This window comes from Sturnus vulgaris, chromosome 8 (assembly GCF_052056855.1).
Source record: "Sturnus vulgaris isolate bStuVul1 chromosome 8, bStuVul1.hap1, whole genome shotgun sequence".
Lineage (NCBI taxonomy): Eukaryota > Metazoa > Chordata > Aves > Passeriformes > Sturnidae > Sturnus > Sturnus vulgaris.
In genome coordinates, this window is record NC_142250.1 from 15,116,923 (window position 1) to 15,140,660 (window position 23,738).

At 39.0% G+C, this 23,738-nt stretch overlaps 1 long non-coding RNA gene across 1 annotated transcript in view; it reads left to right on the forward strand.

Moving 5' to 3' along the window:
* The window catches only part of LOC148223004 (uncharacterized), a 43,783-nt gene that overhangs the window by 6,420 nt on the left and 13,625 nt on the right, over window positions 1-23,738 (forward strand). Inside the window, exon 4 of the long non-coding RNA XR_015805130.1 lies at window positions 5,260-5,322. This is a non-coding gene — a long non-coding RNA (uncharacterized LOC148223004). The remainder of the gene's footprint in view (window positions 1-5,259; window positions 5,323-23,738) is intronic.

Consider the following 23,738-nt stretch of genomic DNA (forward strand, 5'->3'; position numbering starts at 1 on the left):
AACATGTTACAAAAACAAATCTGCACAAAGCTGAGGATTTAAGGAAGGAGTCTCTATCAATAAGCAGATGTTATCTAGGAGTTGCATGTGAAAGCATTGCAAGAGGCTCCCAGCACTTCAGGAAGTCAGCACCACTTCTCAGCATGAGAAGATTTTTTCCAGGACCGATTTTCTTCGTAAAAGAATACTTGGGCTGCCAGGTTCCCAGCTGTCTGCTTTGCTGTGGATTTCAGATTATTTTTATGTTACAAGAGGGATAGGAAAACACAGAGGAAATTTAACTTATTCACCAGAACACAGAGAAAAGGCTGAGTGGCTGACAGGCTCCTGGCTTATTTTGTAAACATCCCTTGAGAATATTCTGCTCACAGATGTGTTTCAAAAGAACAGCAGTAGGTGGTAAACAAACACCATACACTTTTCACCAAGGAGCTTCAGTCATCTTTTCCTGATCCTAAGATACCAGATATGCAACAATCCACTGCTACAACATCATTTCTTGAAATGCATTTTCAAAATACAGAGTATGCATGCACACACAAGATACTTATTCTTGGGCATTAGCTTATGATAAAATAGGACAGTCTTTGCAGAAATACAGAAATTCTGTTTTTCTTTAGCAACAAAATGCTACATAAAAAGCTACAAAAATTTTATTTTCTAGTTCAAATTCTAATGAATTTTAATTTTTCAGTGACAGAGAAAAATGTTCTATTCTTTTTTCCACCAGCTGATCAGACATATTAAAATCAAAGAATGCCATTACAGAGTAATATAATTTCCTGCTTGAGATAGCACTTAAAATGTTAACCAATTGCCTGTGTGTTTAAGCCAGAAACTTGTTTGATCAAACTATACTTTCTAGTCTCTACCTAAGGGAATTAAGGCAAACAGACTCCACAGTTCTCTTGACACTTGGATTCAACAGTTAATCAACTTCACCTAGCAAAAAATTTCTCATTTAATTTGAATTTTTCTGGGTTCAGCTTTCAGGCATCTATGCTTATTTAGACGAAATAAATATTTTTCTAGAATAATTTCCTTCAAGTGAAAGTACCACACCATAACCACCAAGGTACTGCTTAATCCTTCTAACCACCCAAACATCATTAAATCAATGACTGAAGAACAGACTTCAAATAAATCATCTTTTCTTCTCCTCCCTTCCCTCAGTATATTGTAAATTTGGATTGAGTGCAAAGCATTCCAGTACTGGCAAATCGTGCACAAAGCCTCAGGGTTATCCCTAATTGATGCTCTCCCCTTTTCACCTGTTTGAGGTTCAGACTGGACATCTTGCACTGCAGCACCCTTGGAGCTCATACCAAGTCACAAATCCATTACCAAGACCACAGAACCACTGCTGTGCAGAACACGGCTCCCAATTCACTAATCATGGATTAGCTCACCCTCGATATCTGACTTGGCAGGCAGCATTAAAAAAAACCAGATATTTGAAAGGCCATGGGTCACCACATGATGTCAACTACTCTAGAATGTTTTCCTTTCTTCTTGACTCTTCATTATGCCACTTTTCCCTTACGTAGATAGATAATTAAGAAAGTCCTTGAGTGGGTAAACACGTGAACTTGCATTTAAGAAGCTGTATTTCAGTTTAGTACCAGAAGCAAGGTTGTTCTCCACAGGTCTGATGCTCCTGTGCCTTGATTGCTTCCAGTACCTGAGCTCACTCATTCAAAACTAGCAGGTCACCTTTGCTCTCCCCAGCAGCCAGCAGCAATTGAACATAGTAGGATTTAAAGTTCTTTCCCACATAAGAGGCACTACTCTGATTCTGGCTGTAGGGAGTCCAGCTGAGGATTATAGCTGAGCAATATAACCTTCCTCTCCAGTCCTCAGCCATTCTCCATCTACCTCTGAGGAAACCCTGCTCCCTTTGCCACATGCTTCTGAACCTCCTAAGTTCTTAGAGCCATTTCATGTGCTGTCTTGACTCCCTTATACTTATTGCCATACACTTCCCTCCAAGTTCTGTAATATTAGGAAAAACATGAGACTCCCTATTGTAAAATGCTCCCTATTATCAAAAAAGTTCATCTGAAAAACAAACCACCAGTAATCAAAGAGCAACTCTGCAAGCCAGGGATCCTGTTGAACAGATGGCTGAAAGCCACCCTGGATAACTCAAATTAATCTCCTCACTTGTTTACTAAACAAAGTCAGAGATACAACTCAAAGTTGGATATATGGAGCCAGCTGAAAAGGCAGGAATAGAAAAAAAAATTGAGGGAAATTTGTGCATTTATGGTGTTAATCCATCAAAATAATTGTAAAAACACTAAACACTGCCATTATCAGCCCCAAAGGCATGTAACAGCCAATCACTATTGACAGAGAAAACAAAAAGAAAGAACACTGCTCCCCTGTTCACAAGTGCTAAAGTATCAAAATATTACCATAAGTTGATTAACTTTTGGTAAAGAATAGAATTACTGCAAGACAGTATCACCTCTGCACTAAATTCACAAGCACGTTGAGCCATTTCCCTGGACCTCCTCCCATCAATTTTAACTGTCATTTGAGCTTACTGTGCAAAACATCAATGGACCAACACCATCTAAAGCAACACCTGTACTTTTATAATACAGTTAAATGAACATGCTCCTTGCAAAAGCCCTCTGTGAATGCAAGAGGGTACAAATAACATCCCATGATCTGCTCCATTTAAGTCTGTGGCCAATGCAGGATAAGAATTAAAGCAACAACCTTGAACACAAACACTGCTTTCCTGCCTAATACAAAAGGATTTCAGTAAGTTGCATTGAAGAGAAAAACAGTCTATTTCCAATAGGTGTAGAGCACTTGGAAGTAGTACTTGATAGGTCTTGAAAGTTCCTGCATAACTTTTTCAACTGTGGGATCTACTGTGCTTTTTCCCAAGTTGGAACCCAGTAAGTTTTTTATGCTTCAAAAGAACTGCAAGATTATTTTGCATTCAGACATCTGGATTCTCATCCTAAATTTGGCCCAAATTTACTGCAAACCCTGAAGATTACGGAAAGAGTTGGGTAGAGTTGGAAATTTGAGCTCATATTCAATACCAAGAAAAACTCCTGGGGAAATAATTTTTCACACATGAAAGAACTTCTCCTTACAAGAATTCATAATCTGAGTAACATGCATTAAGAAGTACTGCTGTGTGAGGTGTTGATTTGAATAGGCATTCTCACTTCTTCCCTTCTCAGCTATAAACTAGATTAGCTCCAAGGATCTATCATAGAGTCTACAATAGATGAGAACAGAGTAGCTTTAATCTCCTATAAATCTCTTTCTTGCTTCTATGCACACCTTATTGCATTCCTATGGCCAAACTGTGACAAGGCTAGCAGTAGAATCATTGTGCCAAATAATAAATCCCTTTACAAGGGAAATGAATTGAAATATACAGTACATGGGACTGAATTATTCAATAATGCACTTGGCACTAGACATGGGGAACTGACACTTTCCATTAACATCATCAACCTTATATGTCTGCACTGTTTCTCTATTCAGGCCATGCAGCACAGAGGTACCAGTCACTTGAAACAGATGGGTCACATAGATCATCTTTATTTCCTCCACACTGCTAACTCCCATCCTTTTGGGTCATCTCAGCAATCTGAACTACATAACAAACTCTGGCCCAGAAGCTGGTAGCTGTATTAAATCCTAGCCTAGAAAACTCTGCCCATTCCAGAACACTCTAAAAATGCAACAAGACTTCAGACTAACCCAAGGACCTTATATGGCTCAACAATAACCACAAAGCTCTATATAGACTTCACATCCCTAGACCTGGGTCTGAGGAACCCAATTTGAACAAGAAATTATATTATATATAATATATTATATAATAATGTTTGAATAGCCCAATTTGAACAATATATTATTTTTTCCTGGAAGATGTCTTTGCTAGTTGCAGCTGGGGTACGGTTATTTTCTTCAGTGTCTGGTGTGGGGCTGTGTTTTGGCTTTGTGCAGAGCACAGGGTTGATAATACAGAATGTTTTTGTTGTTGCTGAGCAGGTCTTGCACAGAGTTGAGGCCTTTTCTGCTTTTCACTCTGACACACTGGTGAGGAGTCTGGGGATGCATGGGAGGCTGGGAGGGGACACAGCTGGGACAGGTGACACAAAGTGACCAAAAGGGTATTCCAGACCATGTGACATCATGCTCTGTAGATGAAGTGGATGGATGAAGTATGAAGGGAGGAATATGTGGAATGATGGTGTTTGTCTTCACAACTTTGGTGTGATGGGGCTCTGCTCTCCTGGAGATAACTGAGCACCTGCTGGCCCACAGGAAGTGGAGAATTGATTTTGCTTGCAGTTTTGCTTTCCCTATTAAACTGTCTTGATCTCAACCCATGAGTTCTCTGGCTTTTACCTTCCCATTTCTCTCCCCAGTCCCACTGATGGGGGAGTGGCAGGTCTCTAGTCAGAGGGGATATATATTCACACACAGATCATTACACCACAAGTCTTTTGTGGACAAAGCTGTTGGAAGTCCTGTCCTTGGGTTTACCTACTGCTGTTTTTCTTCACCTTTTAACAATGACAGTTTATTCTTTCCTATTTTCTAAACCCCCAAAATTCAATAAAGGTCCATTAGTTTGTAAACAAACAGGACTACTTTCATACAGGTGGTTTAAAATAATTGGTTAAAAAAGGAAGAAAGCTAAGTCAAGTAATTTACTTTGTTCCAGTATAGCATATTGGGGCTAAGAACAATATTTATGGCTGAATTAGAAGAGCAACTGTGCCTCTTTATTACCATTGCCTCTTTCAAAACATACTCTTCTACATATCAGATGATGCAGAAAATTTTCAAGAAAATATGCCTTGTAATCTAAACAAATACAAACACACCAGACATTCTAGAAACAAGGCAGACAGTACAGCTTTATCCATGTCAGATATTTGTTTGTAGGTCAGCCTGATAGACTAGCATAGCTTATAATTCTATTATGACTTAAATTTTCATGCTGTCTCCAAATAAAGCTGCTACATCTGCAAAATTCTTTTCAAGAACTGCTGTTACATGGGTGGGAAAAAGAGCATAATCAATTTCATTTGACTCCAGAAAATAACCTCTGAAAAGTAAGAGGGTTTAAAACTTGCCTTTCTTGAGGGAGTGGATGGACAGACCCTGAACAGTTAGGGATTTGGCAGAGCCATTTCCTTCCATCAACTTTGGTACCATCACAATCACCCTGGCTGCACTGACAAAATTATTCTGTTTAACTCTCCCTGACAGCCCAGCTAGAGCAGAGAAACTTTGGAAGAGAAGCTTGCACCGTCTGCAGCCCACCCCACTAAGGTGAGTCGTTGGTAGTTTAGGGCACAATCTCAGTACTCTTTCAGCTGCTCACAGAGTACATAAAACAAACACAGGCAATACTATTATACAAAACTTCATTTAAACTGTTACAACTGCAATCCAGAGATGACCAAGCAATTAATTCACGGCAGTAGCATACCAGTGAAATACAGATATTAAAAAGTTTCTATTATCATAGAACAAGAGGCAGTTGTAGCATGGATCAGGCAGTCTTATTCAGCCAGAAACCCCACCACCACTCTTTTCCAGACCCCAACCTCTCCTAACTTCTCCCCTGCTGTTTCATATCTCCAGTTGCCAATGAACCTCATTAGCTTTCCTGCATGAACCACCTGCTAATCTACCCATCCTTGTTAGCACATTAGAAATCATCTGGTGGTCTAGAGAAAGGAACTTAAAGCCTTTAACTATTTCTGCCAGACTCTTTCACCACCATGCATTCAGGTCATAAACATTATAAACTGAACTTCTCAAAATATACTGTGCCAAACAGCATCTCCAGATAACAGATCAATAAATACTGTTCACTGGTACTTGAACCCAGACCAGTTTGTCACCAATACACAAACACCTCCTATAAGATTCTCAAAAGGCAGAAATTGTAGAGCTGGCAGATGAAAACAGAAACAATGAAGGGTTGTCCTACTCCCCAACACTTTTTGCCTTATTTGAGTTCTGTGAACAGATCAACTTGTTGGGTTGGGATTTTGTTATGTTCTACGTAGGATAAGACCATTTTTAAATAGTAGACCAGTGATGGCTGTAAACTTCTGGAGGCTCTCTTGAGCACTCATCTCCAACCACAGCAAAGTGGCCAAGTTACTCCAAAACTACTTACAATCCTCTCATCTCAGGGTCACAAATTACTCTACAAGCATTAAATATTAAGACACCCAACACTGCTTTGATAAGGATGATGAAACTCATGAAGAATCATCATCTGTGTGCATCTTCCAACTGGAGATGAATTTAAAAAAAAATCTATTGGCAAAAAAATAAGTAACCAAAATCCAGACATTTCCTTGAAACATTTCTACACACACACAAAAAGCAAACTTGTCTATTTGAGGGGAGGCATGAAATCCCAGTGTCTGAATTCTAAACTGTAGCCCCATTCTTGTCTGCTGTGGCGTGTTATGTCATTACATTTGGATCAAATGAGTACTGATACTCAAGGTTACTTGAATTTGTCTGGGATTCAGGATGTTAGTAATTTTTTCATCAGTATAAGAGTTTGAAAAGTTTCTAAGTAGTCATCTAAAAATCAAAGCTAGTATTTTGCCATAAAATATTTTTTGAAATATTTAACTTTTTAACTGCTACAAAGCATCAGTCTGATTATTAATCATATTTTGCCATTTGACCATCACTATGTGTGAGCCAGAAGTAGGATTCAGATCAGGATTACTGAGAAAACTCTCTGTATATCAGCACTGTTATGAAGAGTATTTAATTTCCTCACTGGGCAAACAAGCCTTCAACTTTGCTATTTTGTGTTGTCTTCTAATTTGTCTGTTCACAGATTTCAAAAAGCTTGACTAACTAAACAAACATTTCACCAGTTGGCTATGCTTCTGCAAATCTAAAATTAAAACCCAAAGACCTTTGTTGATAGATTATCTTGGCCATCATCACAACCACCACAGAACCAGCTTCTTTTGCCTTCTGACATTAAGAGGTCTACAGAGTTCAAAATTACAGTAATAACTTTCATTTACCAAACATCTATACACAGAGTACACATCTCAGTATAGTAAACTTGATTACACAGTTCATCTAGCAAAATTCACTTGAGAATCAGCCAACCATACTAAAGAATCTAAGCCAAATTACATGCATTTTCAGTCACGCTTGAATAGCCCCTACATTAGCATAAAATTCACTCCTAAAATCAAGAAAGCCCACCACCACGGAGTTATCTATGCATCTATCTCCTCTTCTGCATAAGAAAAGCAAGTGGGATGGCCAGTTGAGGCCACACTGACCATTTGAGAGAAGAAAAAATCACCCCAAAAGCCTGCAGTATGCTATATACTGGACTTGCTCATACAACTCTCTCTGTATGATTCCCAGACTCAGGTGACTGCAAAAGCAGACAGATGGAGTCAGGACCCACAGAACTCAAACAGGCTACCTGGCCTTTTTGCTGTTGTTTGGTAACAACAAATTGACATTTTTAGTAAAGGGTTTTAACCAAGCCTGACAGTTCAAGCAGTGTTTGGACAACATGATGTGACTCTTGGGCATGATCCTGTGCAGGGCCACGACTTGAACTCCATCCTTGTAGGTCCCTTCCAACTCAGCATATTCTGTGATTAACAACCATTGCTCAGTGTTCTTTAGGCATTAAATTAAGTGAGAAAAAAACACTGCCTTGGCATACAGCACCTCAGTGTGAGAAGTGTCCCACACATGACCACCATACCCACCTATGTGGGGGTACCAAACATGAACTGCCAGCATGGTGCACACAAACTCAAATACACAAAGATGGTATTTGAGTATCAGAATCCTTCTGGAACCAAGCAATAGACTGGGTCTAGATCTGGGGTTGACTTCTCATCAGAGTTCCTGCAATTCATGAACTTGGTACTTGATCAACATAAACACACTAACTGCACACTCATATATACATATATTCTAGCATATAATATAGCAGCAATTGGTTTTTAAACATAAATCTGAATACCAAATAAGTCACTTAATTGGAAGCACTAATGTTGAAAAAGATTAAGACAAAAGGGTTGAAGGTCACATTCCTTGGCCATACACAGTATTTGAGGTACCTTTTTGAGGAGTTTGATGTTAATTTTACATAACAGAATCCCTCTGTAAAGATTAAGCCAGTTAGTTTCAAGAAAAAATCCAAGTTTACAGACATAAAAATAAGATATTTCAAAACTTAATTATCCTATTCTGTTCTACTTACCTTATACTAAAACAGACATTTGTTTTGCCTGTACAGTATTAGTTTGCTGGAGACAAAAATGTGATCAGTAGTTTTCCAAAATGAACCATGTTTATTTGGGTTGGCAGCAGGGAGAGCTTTTTTTCTGAGTCACATCCATGCCCTGCCACCTGTGGCAAGAAGCTTGTTTTGCAACAGAACAGTGCTAAATTGTGGATGAGTGCTGGAAAATTTAATTAAAACTCACTTCAAAACCAACACATCGTGTAAGCATCTCAGGAAATCTATAGGTTCATCATTAAATTCATTAGCAAGTTTATAAAATCCAAAAACAAAAAATCTGTTCAAATATGCATGAACACACACAGAGAAAGCAGCCACCCCCAGTAATTCAAATTCTCTTGGACCTCGTGTATTGTGGCGAGGCCCCTGGAGTAAGGCAAACACGAACGACCATCTGTTATTTTTGTCTGCAAAGCAGAGACTTCCCCCCTGATGAATCTTTGATAGCAGCCAAGCAATGGCAGCGACTGCTGTGGCAGGAACTGACAGCCAGCAGCGCCAGCCTCCATTTCTCTTTTCACTCAACCTGCATGTTAAATGGCTGCTTCAAACCCAGGAGTAACTCTTTACATATTAAAACCAAATATGCCTTTTCTGCACTTTCATTTAAATTACAGCAAATGAAGGGAAGTGTCAGGGAGCAAGCGAAGGGAAAAAAGAAAGGGGAAAGAATTGGAGAATGGAGAACCCCTCAGGGAGCATTCATGGTGCCAAAGAGATACTCATTTTCAAGCACCATCTGTCAAGAGCTACTTGGAAGCTTTTTCTCTCTTTATCTTAATACCCTCCCCCAAGTTTTACCATTTCACTTGCTATATACCAAGTGGCAAAAACCTCTACATCTCACAGAAAAACAGACTGGCCTTCCACTATGCAAGGTGCAAAAATTCTTTCCCAGGACAGACAGAACTATGGTGAAACTCAACATTAAGCTTCCCTTAGGTGCATCTTGGATGCAGGACACAGTCTGCAACTGACTTGTAGGGTTTTAGCACTGTCAAGTACCAGTTTCAAGACTGCAAACAAGTCTGAGATTTGCCCTGGGAGGATAGATTATTCTGGCATCTCAACTACAGCCCCCATCCCACGCAGCTTCTGGGCAGCAGCACTGAACCAACCTCTGTGGCAGGGCTGTTGCCAAATAGAGGAAATCAACTTATGCACCATTGTAACATATTGTCACTTTTCCTCTTTTTATTTAAATCCATATATCATCTGAGTTCTCACTCACAGCAATTTAGCAGCAGAGACAAGAGAATGATTCTTAACTTCACCACTTCACAGTAAATGTTGACATAGAAAATTTACAGTGGAATGCAAGTACATAGATTAATGACTTATTAGAATTGGTATGCATATCTATATCATCTCTGAAAACTCAGTGGAGAATGTAATAATCACAAGAGATTGCAAGCTGCTGGCCCTCAGGAACAAGACATTTATCAGCAGTGATGGGAAGAGCAAGTCCGGCATGGTTTAAACCTGGAAAACCCGTATTGCCAGAAGGGCTAACTGTGATAACAGGGTGCATTTGGCCAAAAATTCCGGGCTCCTTTCACTTGGTTTGTTCAGTCTTTGATCAGCTCCAGGACCTTTTGAAATGTTTTTACAGATAGAAACAGGGACAGAGATAACCATCTGCAGATAACAAGCAGATCAACAACTAGTTTTCCATGAAGGTACTGTATATATACACCAGTTCTGAAGTTGAATTCATATGTGGCAGGCAAGGTCATAACCACCATGCAGCCTTTCAGCTTTTCTTTGAGTTGGATTGTGGAATTATTTACAACAATTGAGATGGACAAAACGTACCCTCCTCAGGCTTCCAGTAATTTGACTGAAAGAGGAGAGCTTGCAACCCAGAGCACACAGGTATGGATATGGAGAGGGGAACAAGAGGAGCCATTCTCAGTTACATTCTCATTCCAGTTCTTTTGAGAAGATGCATCAGAAATAGCACATTTCACTGAAAACATTCTTATTTGTTAAGTGAGCCACAGGTGCATAAAAAGACTTCCCTGTCAGGTTTGATTGGAAGATCCCACATTTCAAAACCATCAATCCAGATCAAGATCAAAGATTCCCAAGACTGATTTTGACAATTTATGGTTCAATTTGTCAGCTTACATTTCAGCTTTTAAGATGCACAATTTTTTCTACTTTTATTACAAAATGTTAGACTCAAAGCTTATGTTCACCTAAAAGGTTCAGACTGACAGCTTTTTTTAATCACAAAATAAAGCGAGAACAGTTTGCAGCAGTAAGCATCAAACCTGATATTTCAGAGGCAAGAGTGAACTGCAACTACCAACTATTTTGTCATTTCCTATTTAACCAATTCATTTGCTTGGGCATTACAGACTTCTGGCCCTTTTGAATTACTAATATCCTTTCCACAAAGGATTTATTCCTCCTGCAGCTTTGTTGTATACAATGACAACACCAAGATGTGAGGCCACTATTGACTTGGCTCTACTATTCACCTTCTAATTTTCTTTGCTGAGTGAATCTAAACAATTTGCAGGAATGAACCGGGATGTCAGGTCAGAAAGATGCTGAACAAGCTATTGAAATACACGGAGTTGTAGTCATCAGAATTCTCTTGCTGTCCTGCAGAATTCTGTCTGTGAGATCATGAATCCATGGTGATGTGTACATGCTATGTGGGCCCCACACAATTCCCAAAACACTGTTAGATTCATAAACAACTTTCCTCCAGCACCAGTCCTGAGAAGTGGAGACTTACTTCCAAAGCAAGTGTCCCTAAGCAATTCTGAAGGTAAAAATGGTTACCTCTTATACATAGTGGGAAACAGAAGAAAACTTAAACTATTTTAGTGGCAGTGTAATGGCCTAGTCACGAACTTGAAGAATTGTGGGAAATAGTCAAAATAGGTAACACCAACTGGAAATCAGACAACATCGGTTATTTTTATTTTTCTACCATCCTAACACATCACACCAAGTAATTCAACTTTGAATTTAATAATAGAAAATAAAACCAGTAATTGTTAGGCATTTTTAATCTAACATCCCACCCATCCTAAATCCATATTTATAACTAATTTTCTTTTTTTTTTTCGTGCCTCAGCAGCTTTCTTATCCTTTTATTGATAATATTTTCCTGAAGTTCCTATATTCTCCACTGGGCTATGTTGTTGATGATGGCTCACACTCCATTCTGTTACCTGGTTTTAACATGCTTAACTTAACCTCACTTTATGAAACATGACCCAGCCTTCATCTCCACTTGCTTTAACTTGGTAGTGGATTACTTTTCTACAAGGCTTGTGACAAGATATAGGATTGTCAGTCTTTCAACTACTTCTTGAAATAAAAACACCTACTTAGTGCTATTTTACACAGGGGGAAAAGAAAAAACAGATCAGTGGAATTATCATTCAAGAAGAAAGAGATGAGCAAACACAGAGTAGCAATCTAGTTCTGCCACCCAACCACTGTTTTCACTGAAGGTTGTTGCATTTGAAAGTCTTCAGAGTTTCTTCTGATGTACTCTAGTTTCAAAAGTACCATTAATCTAATGTATTACTTCCTCCAAAAAGCACAACCAAGGAATCCAATTACTGTTCATGTTTGGAAGAAAATCTGGAGAGGATATATGATATGGGAATTCAAAGAAAAATTTACATCTTTATGTATGTTTCACCTCCAGTATTTCTCAATCCTGACATCATCTTGTGAAAAGTCCTAGCAAAATCTCATAGTTATACAGACTGGGTTTAATTTAATTAAAAATATTGTTACTATCACTAACAGCTCAAATGAGTTCATATAAACATCTATTCAGATGTTTACATATGTATATTTGAGTGTGCAATACACATTATATACAGAAACGTTTTTCACACAGAACAACAAGCTGAATGACCATTCAATCACATACCATCTCTAAAGCACTTAGAGTCACTACATTCCAGAGGAGTTGGTCATTTTTTCCTTACATTCTGTCTTTCCCAGATACATAGCTAAGTTTCTCTTTCCTCCTATAAGAACATGGATAAGGTACAGATGTCATCAACACCAAAATGAGATATGGGATCCTCAGCTTTTGGGGTTTAAGAGACTACACACAATCTGTACCTGCTTTTGAATGAGTACAAGAAATACAAGTCTGAAAGAGGATTTGCAAACTATTCATTTAAGAGCTGAGTTGCAGATCAGAATCAGACTGATACTATCTCCAATCAGGCAAACAGGGTTTTTATTCCTCCCCAGCATATTTATTTTGCCCCAAAGCACAGAGTCCTAATTTCTAGAAGACTAATATTGTTTTCATACTGCCATAACAAAATACATCTTACACAAGTACTGTTTACAGTACGCATTCAAATTAGGTTGAACTCCCTGGACATTTCACCTCACTGCTGGGATCTGAAATTAGAAGCAAGATATGCTGTGTGTCTGCATCTGCTTTCTTGGCTGTTGCATCTTTCTCCACTTGTCTTATTTCCCAAATATGCTATTTTTTTGTAGCTTGAGCATCCTACATCTGGTGGGGAAACCAAGTACTACTCATCAGTGGAAAAATATTTTACCAGAAATTCAATTGGTAGCAAATTTTGCAGGTACTAAAAACAATAGCCATAAATAAAGTGATCATAAATAATACTAATACAATTACCTAACCTGGTAACTGGCCAAACCCTTGCAAGAAGTTCCACAATCACTTATAAAATCCTCATACTGGTAGGATTGCTTTATATCATGCATTCAACAAGTGACAGAACAAGAGGAAATAGCCTCAAGTTGCATCAAGGGAGGTTTAGATTGGATATTAGGGAACATTTCTTCACCAGAAGAATTATTAAGCATTGGAACAGGCCCTCCAGAGAAGTGGTAGAATCGCCATCCCTGGAGGGGAAAACACATAGCTGTGGTATTTAGGAGCATGGGTTTGTGCTGAGTTAACCTTTAAGTTTGATCTTAAAGGTCTTCTCCAAACTAAATTATTCTATCATTTACAAGACATTGTTTGCCACGGCAGATAATTCAAAAATATTATGGACACATTTTTACACATTTATCAGGTTTCACAAGCATTCTCATGTCAAAAATATCTCAGTAAGTACATATTGCTTGTTTTTACAACGTATCACAAGGACCAGGAAGCATCACACCTTGTGAGCTTTTGCAAATGCAAATGTTTGTATCACAAACGACACACATGTATCACAAATGACAGCATGTGTCAAAAACAGGAGCACAGTGTGCTGTGCTTTACCTCCACTATTCCATCATTTTTCCAAAGGTACACATTGTGTGGCATAAAGAGAAAGCTTTATGTTGGCAGTTGGCATTAGAACAACACAGTCTCATATTGAAGGCTTCATATCCCCCCACCAGTTTGAAATTCAATTGCCAATAAAACAATACCATGATATTGCCACATACAATATCATCATGTTTTCCTGCAGTGACACTTGAGCCCACTAGCAATTTTCTATTCTCCCAAAGAGAAAGATTCAATTCTTACACGGGACTATAAGTCTATGTACAGTAGCTCAGTTTTGACCAAGAGTGTAGCTCTCATCCCCAAAGTTCTCTCATAGAGTTACTGCCAGTGCCAGTAGGAAAATCCTCAAGACTAGTGTACTTGCTTGAAGCACTTAGATGTTTTAGTCATCTCTTATTAAAATGCAGAATGATACAACTGACACAAACAATGTTTTACAGAAGAACCAAAAGTGAACCCAGAGTAAAACATGTCAGCTCTGCTACAAGTATTTCTGCCTGCAGTCCACAAGTTCAGGTGACATCAATGGTCATGGCATCTACTTCTGAATTATCAAACTGCAGTCATGACAAACTGAAGTGGAAGCAATGGGATGCTTGTTCTTATCTACCTATAGCTACTTTTAACTGGATATACACATATGTGAAAGGTACAAACCCTTGTTTCAGTGATTATGGAGACAATTGTGGCACTTCTTACCACTGGCTGCATTAACTTCCCTTGTTCAGCAGTCATCCTTCAAGAGCATGGAGCATGTCCTCAAAACTCATAGACAGATGGTGCAAGCCTTCATAAAAAAACCTTAGTTTTATACTACTATGAGAAATCACTCACATTAATTTCACAGATAAAAGGAAGCATTAGTAAGTGCTTACAGGACTGGGTTTCATGTCAGTGTGTCCAATTTTACACATATTTATATTTATTACCGAAATGTGTGTTATGTAGTCTGTCATTCAGACATACAAATTTAACACTAATATTCAATATGTATACGTAAAACATTTTTTCTACACTCTGCTCAGAAGTAGTCACCTCACAGCTGACTGCAGTAGTTATTTTAAAGCAGACAGAATGCCATGACTTAAACTATTTGGGTCAGAGAATGGAAGAAACACACAGTTGCTGAAGAAATATTACAGGCTGAGTACAAGTGGCTGAGTAATCATAGATAGCTTTTCTAGGAATTTACATATATTTTGGCTTGTTCTTCTGTTCAGAGGTCTGCTAATAACAAGAATTTGCTAAATAGTTTAAGCCTGCATCAATAAGTTTGATCATCATAGCTTTCCTGGAGTACATCAACTCTGATTGCCTGAACAATATTTACTTTGGGCTCTCCAGTACATTGCATGAAAAGGACAATGCTTTCTCTGACTAGGTCATGGTGAATGCATTAAGTTTCAGTTGATCACAAAAGATGTGTGCAAATAGGTCTGATAAAGGTATCAAGCAGGAAACCAGCTCCAATTTCACATTTTATGAGATTGAAACGAGAACAAACACAGAGCAACACAGAATTAGATATGCAACAAGTAAATCTGCATAACTAATAAAGCGCCCATCACATCCCCAAGTGATAGCACAATCTCACAGCCTGAAAGTTTAACTTTGGAAAAGGCAGATTGACTCATCCCTGATCCCCTGGGCTTGTAATGTGACCTCAGCCATCACAGCAGCTTGCCCTCAAAAGCCCATGTGCCAGGACCCAGCCGGGTGCAGGGGTGAGCTCTCAGAGCCGAGGGCGAGCACAGCGTGTTCATGGGGAGTTTCACAGGCAGAGCACGCCCAGCTAACAGCCCTTCTGAGGCTCCAGCACACAAAACCTGGCTCCTGCCTCTTCCACTGAGGCCAACTCTTCGTGGTTCTTCCACTGAGGCCAACCCTGACAATGGTAATTAGAACAATCACAGAAGAGAGAGCAACTAAAATCCAAGATGACCAAAGGCCTTGTACTTGAATGATTCTGAAGGTAATGACAGATATGCCTTGAAAAATGGACAGATTCACTCAGAAGACATATTGCTGGATTCAGTTATTTCCCAAAGGGAAGGTCAGAGAGAAATTACAGCAAAGTCTAATGACAGTTTGAAGGAGGAAAGAAGTTTCAGGATGTCAAATAGAGGGTAATGGAGCAGGAAGGCCAACTGGGAGTGGCATCAAAGACTGGGAGACAAAGGGGTTTAGTCAAGTCCAGAAGAACTGAAGAACAGAATACCTGAATGTCTGCCAGTATCTGAAATTCTTCTGCTCCGTTTTGATGCCTGGCAAAATGTGTATGTAGGAAGCACGCATAAAATTTGATGAAGGTAGCATTGCTAAGACAAGGGGGGAAAAAAAGGAAAAGAAATCCAAGAAATTAAAGTTTAATTTTTAAAACAGGAAGATGACACTGTTCTGCTCAAGACAATATTTCCACATCTCTCCCATATCAAACCCAAACATTTCAGCTACGTTTAATACACACTGCAATAGGATGTCATGTTCGGGTTTCATGCAGTAGTGAACCATGACCTTAATAATAGATTCTTCTCATTCACCATTGTGCCAGAGCTGCAGAGTCTTATTAACTTCATGAAGGTAACAAAGTAATAAAAATTTCCTTGTCAGAGACAAGCAAACTACTTTCAGGGTGAGAGGAGGCTGGTACCCAGTCTAAGACTTGTGCTCTCTAACAACACTGGATAATTCATAGGTTAATCACCAGACAAGGTATTTCTAAATGGCCCCTAATGGGTGAAGTTTCAATTTTGAGCACTTTACATGGAACAGCTTAGCTAAATGGCCTGTCCCAAATCTTATTTGGGATTAAAATCAAAGTTTCTCCTACTCATCTGGAAAAGTAAAGGAACCTCATCTATGTTCACAGTCAAGAATTTTTTTTTTTCAAATTTTAGTACACATGAGAGTGCATAATTAACTAAGCAGTTTAGCAGAGTTATTTTTCCAGCAAGGAAACCAATTTTAACAGCACACCACAAAAACAAATCACAACAAGATAGGAGCACCTCATTTCACATTACTTCTGTAGACATCACTTCAGCTGGGGGAAAAAAAGAATGGTAGACATTTGAGTCATAAAAATGACTTGAAAATTGTGGCCCTTGTCATCTGCAAAGTACTGACCTATCAACCCAAATCATCATAGAAGGGGCCTTGATCAATTGTTTAATGAAAGCACATGAAAAAAGGCAGTTATTAGAGATTTCCTCACTATCTTCAACAGTGCAGTGCATGCATCAGAAGAAAACTTCCATGCAACTTCTTACTGCAAGGATACCAGCAAACATGAACTGATAAACCTGGCAAAAGCTAAGAGCTACAGACATCTTTGAGCTCCAAGCCTTGTAATACAAACCACAGTTTTTCTCATCAAAGTTAAATTTATCCATCTTGGGTGACATCTAGCATTCTTGAGTCTAAATGTGTTTTAACTCTCTTCTCCATATTTAAATAATAAAACTCAAAAAGATCTCTTAAAACTTAGCAAGGCATTCTGGTGATAGTAAATTTGTAACCTAGTCCTTGCAGTCCCATCCTATCTCTCCCTTCTTACTAACACAAAGGTTTTATTAGCAAAACCTGGAAGTGGACTGCACCAAATATTATCTCAGTTAATATCAATGTGTGTCAGTTAAGCAGACACCACTTCAAAGAGATGCAGTTATCCTAGACCTAAAGGACATCTCCTGATACCAGCTGGTTGGCCTCTATCATCATCCCTCAGAGAGACAGGTTAAGACATTTTCTTCTGCCTAGTAAATGCTACCTTATCCCTCACAATTTAATTGATTTCAGGCCTCAAGTAATGTGTCTTTTTAAATTAATATAATGTCATGAATTTTTTTCAGTGTTCTAAGAACAGGAAAATAGGTATTTTCCTTGAGTATTTAACTTTCATTATAAGTTCCCGTGGCTCAGATAAGATGATGCAAAAGTAAATCAATTGAACATGGAAAACAAAAATAGAACGGAAAAAAAGATCTGAAGTAAAAGATTTTGTGAAGTTGCTATTTTTTTGACCAATATTCATCCAGATCAGTACACATAGAAATGCAATATGGACAGGTGCCACATTTAACACATACTATCTTGCTTCAGCAAGCTAAGCATCACAGATAAAAAGTATTTCTCTTTCAATTCTAAGTTCCTTCACAGCCCTACCATCAAAAACAATTATTTCAAAATATCATATGACAGCTTATAAATACAAGGTAGTCTGTACACTTTGTGATGATCTTAATGACCCATAATATGTTTCAAGACCCAAAAGAATTACTAGAACACATCTTGCTAGCATCAATAGTGAATTTTATTTCAGAAATCACAAATTCATCATTTAAAGTTGCAGAAGTCATTTCTATTGTGACTTGCCTCAACATTAGACGGAGTCTTTGGGCAAAGCTAGAAAATATTGTCTAATAGCTGATTTGCCTACTGCTGATCTTCAAGCTCTTTTACAATTGCATCTGGCTGCATTTCTGCCATCTTGACATAAAGCAGTCTGAAGGAATAATTCCTCATTAAAATCTTATGGCTTCTCTGTGAAATGCTTCCCTTAGCAGCATTCTCACCTGCATATTCCAAACTAATGGATTAAGTGAAACACTATCTTGGCACATCATTGTGTACATCATTGCATAGTTCTAATATCAAATTATTCAATCCAAACACATTCACAGAAGATCCCTTTGAGCAATGCACATGTAAAACTGAAAGTGGATACCACAGCTCTGTCCCACAGGCTAGCACGTGTGTAACCAATGACCTTAAATATGAAAGGCTAAAGAATTCTGCACTGTTTCCCCATTTGCTGAAAGGAAGATTTGAAGCTCCTATCAAGTCCTCTTGCATATATTTTTGCCTTATAGAAAACTTGCTAGAGATAAGCAGCAGCTTGATTCAGCTGAGTTCAGGTGAACCCAATTCTAGTCCTATTTCTCCTTGTGAAGTCAGTGGCAAAATTCCTACTGACTTCAGCAAGCAGAAGTGGAGATCACCTCTTCTGAACTGTCATGCAATAGAATTAATCATGGGCCTGCCTTTTCCTGAAAGAAGCATCGATAAATCTTTACATAATCTAGTGCAGAGTTTATCCTGCACTTGACTTCAGAGTTTGAGTTCCATTTTCACAATGCAGTTTGGATATCACAACAAGAAATATCTAGACATTGGTATAAACACTTATGCCTGAGTGGGAAAAATTAGAATTTCTCTGTCAAGAGGGTTGATTCTTTGTTTCCAAGTGCCTTCTCTTTAGGGGAACAGGTGCAACAGCAGCCAGTACACTATCAGTGGGCATCATGAAATTATCACAGATAAACAGAGATGAGCAAAAATTGAGGAAAAAAAAGAAGTCCTGCAACCACCACATGAGCTCCTACAGCTCTCAGTATTAATTGTCATTCAATTCTCCATAGTATTCTAAAACCTAGATGATCAGATAATAAGAAGTTGAGTGGTATGCATAACATCAGGCTGATTAAATTTGTTTACTGGTAATTCTTTCAGGTTCCTATGAATATCATGTAATTTTCAAGGTTTATTTCAAACAAATTTTATGTAATGCATTATTGACAACATCTTCATGGACCATTTCTACAATGTCATTCAGGATAATTATTTCACAACAGATTTTCAGTGTCCCTGATTCCTGTTGGGATTCACTTTTGCATAAATTACAGAGCAGCATATTTAATCAGTGTCTCTATTAGAGCCCTATGGCTTATTTTTAGGAATAAGGAATGAGAAAATAGAAAGATTTCAGGAGAGGCAAGGGAAAGGAAAGGAATATTTGTAAGCATGAATATTTTCCTTGGTAATATTTTCTGAAGCAGCAAAGTTAAAGGCTGTCCTGTAGCATCTCTGTCTTTTTAGAAATAAACACTGGCATTAATCTTTTGACTCCATTAAATGTTAATTTTACCAAGTCATGTAATGGGAAGTTAAAAACAATTAACACTGACATCACAGGCTCCTTAAGGTTGTTCCAAAAAGTGAATTAGCCACTCTATAGTAATGCCAAAGCAATAATGAATTCAAGAAATATAACTATGAGAATTTTCTATACTTTTGAACATATACCCAGAGAGATAAAGACTGGACAATCATGTGACACCTAAACATGATGAATCCTTATGATTACAACACATTTATATTTATTTTCTTATATAACATGTTGTAAAGGTTGAGCATCAGAACAGCATACCATGTTACTGTTTAAAAAAGTGAATTAAGAAGGCAGACAAATACAGTGCTGTGATTTGCCACTATATCAAGAATGAAAACGTATAAATTTATTTTTCTTGTAGATAGAAAGTTGTCCACTTATGTCTGTTCACAACAGAGGGTGTAAAAAAGTTAAAAACCTAAACCTGACTGGTATCAATCTGGGTTTCTCTAAATAAGGGAATTTACCATGATTTCCATGTGACCATCCACTTATTTTGTCTGAGCAAGGTGATGTTTCAGGCCATGAGAAGACCCGGAGCAGTCGGGGAAAGAGCGATGCCACCATTGCCTGGTGTGAACCAGTACTGTCACTCTCATGTTTTAAGTCTCTGTCACAGAGGCAAAGTGTGTTCCTGCTGCAGGGGAAGGGGCCCAAGTGCAGCATGAACCTAAAAATAAACAGACAGCTTGAAGAGCAGATGGGGTAGTGATTCTCTCCACAGAGGATTTAGCTAAGAAATCATGACTAGTACTGGGACACGCCATAGGCAGCACAGGAAAAGTCACATCTCACAGCTCAAATTGCACCCAAGATTGACCAATCTTGGTCAATGAAAGGCAATGCACAGTGAACTCCAGTTTTGGTGGGTAGAGCTTCAATTTGCAGTGTTTAAAGAGTCATTGAAAGCTGGATGCCAGAGCATCTCTGGGACCTTTGCTCAGTATAGAGTTCATTTGCAAGGACTCAGAGTGGTACACTCTCCTGTGTTGCACGTGTCACTGACTCATTGAAGGTCCCATGGAGCAATCAATGAACAAGACAATTTTACACATTACCCAGATGTATTTCTATTTGTGAGGATGTGTCAAGAGCATGAGCTTGAGCTGTGTGAAGCTCTGCATCCTTCATGCCTTCCCCAACCACTGTCACTCATGCATATTCACAATACTTAATCAAGTGCAATGATGTTAACTCATATACATAAATAATTATTCAACTATAGAAGATACTTGCCAATAATACTTCTGTCCCACTGAAAACCACCAGCTTAAACTGTTCCTAAGACTTCACTGGGTTGTGGCCTCTCCAGAACCCACACACACTTTTACTCAAGACATGATTTCCCCTGAGCCAACAGGATCACAAGGCTAGGACTTGCTGGAGCATGCAGTCTGCAGCACAGGTGTGCCAGCAGCCCACTGGCCACTTAGAGTTCCTAGATGGTGGCAACCAGGGTCATCAGGGTTTGGCCTTCACCTGTGCCTTGCTTTCCATAGAAAGAAAGAAAAAAAGCTTTCACTATTTTGTCATTAGGCCTCTCCAGCATCTTATTTAAAAAGTCAAAAGTAAAATAATTCTCTTTTACCCTTACGTACGCATGTACCAAAACAAATAAATCTATCAACTGTTACAATTGCAAGACATTTGAGCCTGAGGCTCCTGGCAGCCTGAGGCTCAAATGTAGGGAATTGTGCACTTACCCAGGTGCCAGACCTTTATTGTACTATTTTCTGATAAGAGTGATATGAGCTGACAGTGGCTATACACAAGTCCCTACAGAAGACAAAGTATCCTATCATTCTATAGCAGTCGTATTTGTACTTTATATGCAGTACAGTAATTGAACTAAAAAGCCAGCATCTAACTCAAGTTAACAATGGTTTTGAAAGGCCTTCTATAGAGCCTTGTGGTAGAAGTTACAGTACACTTACTGGTACATACAAGTTGGGTTTTGTTCAAGAAAAACTTTTGAAGTAATCCCACTGCAATATATTAATTTCATCCCTGCATGCAGACTTCAAGCAGCAAATCCAAGTCATTTGTTCACATTAAATATGCAATTCAATTATCATTCATCAAGAACAAAAGCTTTAGGAGTTCATTGTTTCTTTCTCCCAAACCAGCTTTAGGTTGGGGCTTGTTTTGTTAGGGTTTTTTTGGGCGTTGGAGTTTTTTCTTGGTGGTGGTTTTTCTTTTTCCCAGAAGTCACCTAGACAATTAGGAAAAGTGTAAAGGTGGCTAGATCTCTATGATACAAGAAATTAAGACGTGAGAAATATCACCAATAGCAGCAGCTCTGGGTCTATCTAGCACAGCAGTTCATGACCCAGCCTGTAAAATAAGCCTGCCTTTAAACCCTGTGGTGACTGTAAATAGAAGCAGCTCTAGCTTGAAAAACAAGTGCTAAAAGCAAAGCTGGCTTTCCTTCCCCTTCACTACAAGTCTGGTACCAGAGCATATTGTTGTATGAACTCCGTTTGCAAAAGATAAAGACCACTGTGCTGGAATACTATGAAAATATTACCAAAATTTCATTTTAAAGCCTTGAAAAAGACATTTTTATTAAGATAATTATATGGATACTGCCTGGAAAGCTCCAATAAAATGTATTTTCCCATGTGCACACACAAATGTCTTTGGTAGTTGTGAGATACTGGGAGACATTTGTTATCACAGTACAAAGTACTGTATGATCTTCATTCGTGTCCTACAGCAGATGGCAGAGGAGCCAAACTGCAGGAGCACAGAGTCTGACAGGGCTGTGAGGGGTTTCTCTCACTCCTCACAGCAAACCTGTGAGCAGCAGCTGAGCAAGGCAGAGCCAAGGGACAGCAGAGGAGCCCCAAACAGCTGGTTAATGCAGCACCTTCTCCATCCCAGGAGAGCAAAGGACACAGCAGCAAAAGCATCGTGATGATAATTGACTGCCACAGCTTCAGGCACTGGAGTGTTCTGCTCCCACCACTTCAGCTCCAGCCTGCAGCTGGGAGGCACCAGCCAGCTGGAATGGGGCCTGGGGCAAGGTGAAGGGGCCCCACATGATCTGCAGCATCTCTCAGATCAAAGGGAAAGCATATATGAAATCTCTAAGTTAGGACCTCTGTTCTGCAGCCCAGCCAGGGCTGTAGAAGGCAGCCTGGGATATCAGCTCCCACTGACCAATGGCTACAGGCAAACCCCACTGTCCCAGAGAATTCCAGGTGTCAAGGGCACATGGCTCACACCGTGGGCACAGTGTCCCCAGCACAGGGACACACACAGACCAACACCTGAACAAATGCCTCCTTAAACAAACCTCAGTACAGACCTGGGGCACAAACAGGAATTACAAGCTAAAAAAAGGGAAGAAATACTGCCTGACACCCACTTGCCTGACATGCAAAAGACCACATGGAGGGTCTGCTAACATGGAACAAAACTCACTGGGAACGAAGGTCAAGACAAAATAAATGGGAATCAAACATCAGTGGACAAAAAGCAGGAATCAGTCTTCAACACCTACTTCCAAAAAGGTAAGGCTTGATTAATCAGGCTCTCCTAACAAGCAAGGCTGGCTGACCTGCATCTTTCATTTGTATTATTAACAAGGATTAAAGCTCATTATTCCATGTGTTCCCCATCCTGGCAACTAGAGCAATGTTTGCCAAGAGCAGTATCAGCCAGCTCATCCTGCATCTTAATCCACAGCAAATACCTTTAAGGCCAGCCAAGGCTTTCAGAGTCATGGTCCCTTCCCCTGCTACATCTGAGTGAAAATCTAAACCAAACACAAAGGATTCTTCATTCACCAATGAAGAATCCAACCAACTGCTCAAGCTCAACGTTAGAAGTGCAAGAATCTTTGTTTCAGAGGTTACTTCATAGTAAAAGTCTTGGAAAGCCCTTGGTAAGAGAATATTTCAGTTCACATCATCAAGAAAAAAATACAAGTCATACAAATACAAAGTGACTGTAGTAAATAATTGCAAGAGTAAATGAACTCCACAGTATTTACAATTATTTGTGCATACTTGCGATTTCCTTCCATTTTTATTTCCAGCAAGTAAGGATCCTTTTTTGATAGTCAATATAAAAATCTACGTAAGTGACTTAATTTGAGTAACAAAAAAAGAAAAACAACAACTATTACAAAGAAATTGCCAAGAACTGTGAGAACAAGCATTAGTGTTAATGATGGGGACCTTTGGAGAAGATAACTCTTACCAAACTCTCTC